This window comes from Cavia porcellus, unplaced genomic scaffold (assembly GCF_034190915.1).
Source record: "Cavia porcellus strain 051 isolate PalLab524CR breed Dunkin Hartley unplaced genomic scaffold, mCavPor4.1 scaffold_17, whole genome shotgun sequence".
In the NCBI taxonomy this organism is placed as follows: domain Eukaryota; kingdom Metazoa; phylum Chordata; class Mammalia; order Rodentia; family Caviidae; genus Cavia; species Cavia porcellus.
The window spans coordinates 18,122,554-18,130,059 of NW_026947500.1; the positions used below are offsets into that span (position 1 = coordinate 18,122,554).

The following is a 7,506-nucleotide window of genomic DNA, read 5'->3' on the forward strand; positions in this document are numbered from 1 at the left end:
GGACCCTGGGCTCACCCTGCCTAAGGCCCAGAATTCTAGAGAAGGAAACAGTGTCAGAGTACTTCTGGGCTTTTGTCCTGAGAAACCCAAAACTATTTCTTTTTGAGACTGAAATGAGTTTACAGTAGAAACAAAGTTGAAGGGGAATTGGTCATTTTAGTGACAAATTTCAGAGAATCCCGTTTTCTACTTTTTAAATCCACCAATAGCTGAGCAAAAAAGGTCACATTTCTTTCTGTCTTTATCAACCCAGTGTTGACTCGCACCATCAGCTCAAGCTGGTTAAACGCGTTGCTCAGGCTTCCTGGGCCTCCAAGAATGGTGGCCTTAGACACTGGGCCAGTTCTCGGCTCTCCTATGCCCCCGCCTTCTGCTGTCTCCCAGGGACAGGGAGGGCCCTACAGCAAGGTGAACTCAAGCCTGTCTCCTCAAAGTCGAGAACTGCTCCTTGAAGCTGGTTTCCCACAGCTGTGTCTGACCTTTGTGACCACAGATGTCCTTGTAAACGTGGGGGGGGGGGGCTGGGGATTTAGCTCAGCGGCATAAGTACCTGCCTTGCAAGCAGGCAGTCGTGAGTTCGATCCCCGGTACCGATAAAAAGTGTAAAGACAAAAAAAAAAAAAAAAAAAACGTGTGGGAAGCCCTGTAATTGGCTGCCACCTTATTTCTACAGGCTGCATCACCTTAACCCCCTCTAGGAGTTAAGTTTGGTAGTTAAGCAGCTCCTTGCCTAGCCTGTTTGGCTCATTAAGGGATTATGCTAATCAGCCTGCCTTATGAGCACGGGAAATTTGAAATTTGAATTAACCTATAACCCTCAGTCTTGCCACAGTTGCTAAGTTATCTGCTGACGTCTCAGAAGCCAACACCCTCCTCCCCCAATACCCTATTTATTTGTTACTTTTTCCTTGAATAAATGAGACTTGATTGGATTTCTGATTTGTCTCCATTCTTCGCGTCTCTTGTCCCCTCTCATCCCCACTCCCCCTCTAGGGTCTCCATGGACTTACCTGCAGGCCGGGACAAACATGTTCCAGAAGATCAGGGTCCTTTTTGGGGGGTCATACCCAAGGATCTTCCCACTGAGTTACCAGCCCTTTTTATTTTTTAGCTTGAGACAGAGTCTTGCTAAGTTGACCTGCCTGGGCTCAAAATTGTGGCCTTCCTGCCTTAGATTCCCAAAATGCTGGAATTACAGCTGTGAAGAACTCTGTCTTCTGATCTAGGATCCCTCTTGATCCTACGAAGAGCATAGTTGCCTTGCTCTGAGTAACACGGGCTGGCCTTAATGCAGGCTGGCGACTCTTGGCCAGGTAGCTCTCAGCTCCATCTCCTGGTCCTGACAGCCTTGTCTGGTCTCTGGGTCTCTTCCCCTCTTTCTGCCTTCCCTGTATCCTGTGCAAAGGACATATTCTCAGCACCTCCTTTTTCCTCCCCACAGGACTGAGGGCCCCTGGCTTCGCCTCACAGCCACCAAACTGGGCCCAGCTCATTCCCACTAATAAGGGCTGCTGTCCTGAGGGCATCTTGCCCTGGCCAAAGTCAAGATAAATTTTATGTTTATTACACCAACATTACTCAAAAACAACAAAGTGCCACCTTTCCCTGATTGTCTTTCTAATTAGATGTGATGTACACAGGATGCAAAGCCCAACATCCTCTAATAGGTCAGTAAACTTCCCGATGCCTATAGATCCTAAGTTACACCCTCCAGCCTACTGGACATTGTGCAGTGTGCCATCCATACCTCCCCTGGGAGCGGGCAAGCAAGAGGCGCTGTCCTCTCTCGGTGCTGCACGCAATGGCCGGGCCAGGCCGGCATAGAGCCCAGGCAGGAAGTGGGAAGCAGCGTGCAGAGGGCTAGCAGAGACCTGGGGAAGGCTACCGCTCTGATGATTTCTGACACATGGAGTAATTCAAAAGGGTTGTATTGTGGATGGACTTTTTATTTTTTATACTTTTCTAGTAGCTTCTTTGATTTGATTTGATTTGATGGAAGTGCTTATCCATTGGTCCTTTACCACAGCTCATCTGGGAAACCCTGAGTTAACGCTGCCAGTCTCGAGAACCCATTTCTAGACTTTGGAGACTTGACCGCTGAAGCTAAGATCTTACGGGCTTCCTTGCTTGATCATAAGTCAGCTGAAGCTATTCCAAGGTCCTCCTGGAAGTGAAATATGTGCAGTGGACATGGAACAAGGCAGAGACCACAGATGCGCAGAATTACAGAACTGCCTGGGGTCTAGGATGACCTAATTCAGCAGACGTTAGGTGAAAAAACAGGAAGCAGCCGACAGCCCCTGGCCCAGGACGCCATTGTGGGCAGGTGGTGGCTGGAGACTGGAGCCTGGGGCACTCCTGCGCCCCTGACTGCTAACAATGAAGTCACTACACAGGTGAGGCTACATTCGGGTCATGTTTAAGTTGCACGGGACCATGAACCTCTTCAGAGAACCCGCAAGTAACTAATTCTGACCGTGTGGGCTTTGAATGGTCTCTGCTGCATATCTTTGAACGTGGACTTTTTTTTTTACAACCTCTTAAAAACGTAAGAAGTATCCTTGGCTCCTGAGCCATACAGCAGGGAAGTGGTGGGCTAAATTTGGTTGCTGGCTCACAGGGGTGTCTGAGGCGCTTCCTGGCTTGTTTCACCTTGAGGAAAGCCACACCTGGCCACAGCTCCACGCTGACCTGTCTCAGCGACTGTTCTGCAAGCTGGGTGTGCAGCTCAAAGCCATGGAGGCGCCAGGCAAGCCACAGTTTTGCCCTCTGTGCTAGGAGCTGCTCTCACCCCGAGTTGTGTTCTGCTCCCACAACTCCGCACAGTGCCTGGAGTTCTGCCGTTTTTCTGTCCAGTGCGTGAGAAAGTCAGACATCCGGCCTCTCTGCCATATGGATAGGCAGATTTCTTCCTGGCCTATACTCCTCAGACCCTGGCTGATGAAGGAAATGAGGGTGTTAGGTCAGATCCACATCCCTGTGACCAAGAAATGGGAGACACAGGAGGGCATGCATGTTGGATACAATGTTCTAGAACAGCCAGGGGATAAACTGTGCACCCACCCTACATACACTGGGGTAGTGGTTACTCTATAAGCAGCAGCAAGGTGCCTGGTTAGTAGTGTGAGACAGTGGAAAACAGACTCTGTCTGCCTACTCTAAGACCTCACACAGTACAGGTTTGCTGTGGCTATGGGAATTAGGATAGCTTCAGATGGGGAACCTACAAAATGAGGCAGTGTGACAGAGAGGACATTCTCAAAAGAGACAAACAGACCCCAAGTCTCAAGAAAGGGAACCTGGGAAAAGAGGTATCTAAGAACTGGCCAGGAAATAAGAAGGGCTGGAGAGTTGGGTGCTGTAATACCTTTTGGCTATTGGTTGCTGTGACAAAATCCCTGAGAAAAACCAATTTATAAAGAACAATGGTTAATTTTGGCTGCAGTTTCTGAGATTACAGTCCATATTACCTGGTCCTGTTGCTTTGGACCTGTAGTGAGACAGAAGTATGTGACGGAAGAAATCTGTTCGCCTCAGGGCCTCCTGGAAACAAAAAGAGGGACAAAGAGCTGAGGTCCCACATTCTCCTCAACGCTACGCCCCATTGACCTAACATCCTCGCACTAGTCCCCACCTCCTAAAAGTCCCACTGCCTCCCAACAGCACCAGGCTGGTGGCCACGCCTTTAGCTTATGAGCCACTGGCAACCATGTAAGATCCTACCCACGTACACTACTAAAAGGGTAGGGAGGATGGAATCGAGGAGGCCTTACATGTCATGCAGAAGGCATTTTATCTTGTAAGCAGCAGGGAGCTAGCAAAAGTATTAAACCTGGAAAAAATTAGAATAATGTTGGCTTTTGAAGTACAGCTTTATGTACATTACAGACCCTTGTGGAAACTTTTGTTCAGTTACTTTCATGCTGTTTCTTTCCCTCACTGGCTGTAGGAAGCATGATCAGTGTTTCTCCCAGGATACTGGTGGAAGGCGGGAAGAAAACACAGAATGACCACACTCTGGGGAGAGCATTGCTGAGGGGCCAGTGGGGGATGTGTAAGTGAGATGGGGTGGGGGGTGAGAGAGAAGTGCAGACTCCAAGACAGGAGTCAGTCAGGGCTGCCATTAGGAATGGGGCAGACCAGGACTTCAAAGCACCAGATGCATGGATGGCTTATGTCATCTCAGCCTGGAATTTACACTCATTTGTGAATTTCAAAATCATACCAAAGGAGCACATGCATAAGGTTAAAAGAGTCCACTAGAAAATAGTTTATAATGAAAAGCAACATTTTCTGCTCCTCTAGTCCCATTCCCCTCGACCCCAAAAGCAACCAAGCCCACTGACCATGGACTAACTCTTCTGAAACCATAAGTCAAAATATACCTTTGTTCTTTAAGTTCACTTTCAGATATTTTGTCAAAATAATAGGTTGGCCTCCTCTCAAGCCATTTTCTCATTCTAGAGGGATCAGAAAACTGAGTGAAGAAGGAAAGAAATTGCTTCTCGTACTATTCTGACAAGGCTAGTAGGTGAGGAGAGGACTGCCACTGAGAGATGGTTGGTAACTCACAGGTCTCAAAAGGAGGGAGCCACATCACACACAGGGCCCAGAAAGGGACGTGGGCAGGTGGGGCAGGAGGCGGGAGGAAGAGGGACTGTGAGCCGCACGTGGACTGCCGTTCCCATGGAAGGAACAGGTGGGCAGGGGAAGCAGGCTCAGGAGTTGGGTAAAATTGATGGATCTGAGGCCTCGGACTTCTACATACTGGGGCCTAGCACAGGGTGATAAGGGCAAGTGGGCATTGGGCAGGAAGTGAGGTGGTGGGCCACAGGTCCTGGGTTGGTTGGTTGTGAAAGGAGCACTCACAACCCAGATGAGATGGCCCACACCTACGATTTCAGTTACTCAGAGGCTGAGGCAGAAAGATAGGGAGTCCGTGGCCAACCTGGGCAACACAGTGAAACTCTGGGTCAAAAGATTAAAAAAAGAGGGAAAGAAGCATCTCAGCTGAGTCTTCTATTGTCCCTTGGAAACAGCCAGCCCTGGGAGTAGGTGTCCCTGCTCCCAGGTCAACAAGACCCGGATACCAGAGCTTCCCAATACCGACAGTAAAAGACAGAGGAAACGTGACCTGGGCTTTGATGTTGGTTCTGGTGCCATATTCTGGAGAGTCCAGCCCTGGCCTCTTCCATCCTCCAAGAAGACTGAGCGCCTCCTTCTCAATGCTGCCCTGGGCCTCCCAGCTGTCATGGACTGTGCATGTCTTCCCCACTGGAGACAGCTGAGGTGGAAACCACAATTCAGAGCGAACCAATGCCCTGAAAAGCACTGCTAACAGACCCGGGCCAGTGCACGTGAGCAGGTGTCAGTGTACAGCCACTCCCAGTCACTTCTCTTTGACAGTCTTGGGCTTCCCCAGGGTGGGACTGGGTTCTTGCCTCCTCCTGGACAGTGTTTCCAGGACCAGAAGGGAGCTGCCTCAGCTCTCTCCCAAAAAGAGGTGACCCCGGCATGGGAATTTCCACAACTTATACTTAGTGTTTTAAGTCATTCATGTGAGGCAAAAGGGAACAAATAGGTTGAAAAAGAGCAGGGTAGGACTTCCAGGAGAACATGGTGAATAGATAGCAGCAGCTACGGAGGCTCTCTGAGATACCCCACTTAGAATCCAGGAATGGGGCAGTGCAAGGAGTCCTAAGCAAGAGGAGATATACCCTGCCGTCCCAGGAATAAACTAAGCTAAGAGAAACCAACTGGAAACACAATCCCGGTGGTATAACAGGAACAGATAAAATCTCAGCGCAGTAGCTGGATCCTGTGCGGTTGGAAGCCGCAATTTGAATGTCCTGCTACCACTGCTGCGTCCAAATCGGCACAGCAGGGAGAGAGACACACAAAAACTCTGAGAGTGGGAATCGGCCAATGGAGTTGAGAATGGGACTGGCAGGGAGCCCTGCATCGACCTGTGGTGAGTGAGCAAAACGGGGACCCTTCCATAGAGTAGGAGGCTTCAGCAAAGGACATACTGGAACCGGGCAGACTTGCCAGAACAGGACGCTGCAGTAACTTTAGTCACATATTTCCCTCTCAAGCAGGATTGGTGGGGAGTACCTGGCCTAGGTGACGACACTGACTAAGACCCAGTAGGCTAGCCCAAACCAGGTGCCAGCACCTGGAGGTGCACCCTATCGGTGAAGCCTTAGGTAGTTTGACCTGGAGGGCGGGCCCAGCAGAGGCTGCCCAGGTCTGTGTCTCCCTAGTACACTGCAGTGGGCGGGAACACCTAGCCGGCGCAATTCAAACAAACTTTAACAAAGAGAAAAAAATAAAACTGGGCCTCCTATATTTGCTTGTATGGAAGGAACAAAAAGTTTGGGAAGAAGAAGGAGCAAGAAAGGGTCCTCAGTCCCCAATCCTGAGAACACTGATCCAGGAAAGGTGAATGCAAAGGAGAATGAGGAAAGAAAACATGCAATATCAGACACGGCACCAGTAGACATAAAGCAATATCTCCGGAGCCTCATAGATGAGTTCAAAAGAGAAGTATTTAACGACATAAAGCAAGATATAAGTAGAATATGGGGATTTAGCTCAGTGGCATAAGCGCCTGTCTTGCAAGCAGGCAGTCGTGAGTTCAATCCCTGGTACCGATAAAAAGGAAAAAGACAAAAAAAAAAAAAAAAAAAAAAAAAAAAAAAGACTCGATATAAGTAGAATAGTTAGAGAAATACTAAGAACTGCCCAAGAAAAAACATGGTGCAATGGAAGAACAGAAAAAAATGGGAGAAATGGTTAATGGAGAAAATAGAGAAAACATAGAATACATGAAGCAGGTTCAAAGAGATTACCTGGAAACTAAAAACTCTATCAAAAGCTAGCATAACAGCTTGAAAGAAACTAAGGATAGGATATCTGAACTGGAGGGCAGATTTGTAATGGGGGAGCATGAAATGAAAAACTTTTTAAAAATAAGAAAACAAACAGCAATAATACAAAGACTAGAAGATGATAAGAGGATCTATAACTTAAGAATTAAGAACATAAAAGAAGAAGTAGGGACTCAAACAAATGGACTACAAAAGCTACTCACAGAAATAATCCAGGAGAATTTCCCTAATTTAGCAAAAGGTAAAGATACTCAGATATATGAGGCATACAGGACTCCAGCCACCTACAACCCAAACAGAGCTACACCCAGGCATATAATAATCAAAATTCCAGAAATCCAATATAAGAACAGAATATTAAAAGCCATCAAAGACAAGAAACAGATCACTTACAAGGGAACACCCATCAGAATTACAGCAGACTTCTCGGCACAAACCATCAAATCACGAAGAGCGTGGGGGGAAATAATTCAAGCTTTGAAAGATAATAACCTCCAGCCAAGATTGATATATCCTGCACAACTGTCCCTAGAAATTGATGGAAAAACAAGGTGCTTCCAGGATAAAGAGGAACTAGGGGAATTTGCAACCACCAATTCAACTCTACAGAGAATAC

General features: G+C 47.9%; 1 long non-coding RNA gene across 1 annotated transcript; it reads right to left on the reverse strand.

The window, feature by feature from the left end:
• Positions 1 to 1,925: 1,925 nt before the first annotated feature.
• LOC134470859 (uncharacterized) lies at positions 1,926 to 7,300 on the reverse strand. The gene is made up of 3 exons (XR_010040045.1): positions 3,774 to 7,300; positions 3,471 to 3,543; positions 1,926 to 2,937 (listed from the first exon to the last, which is right to left on the reverse strand). It is a non-coding gene; the product is annotated as an uncharacterized LOC134470859 (long non-coding RNA).
• Positions 7,301 to 7,506: the final 206 nt, after the last annotated feature.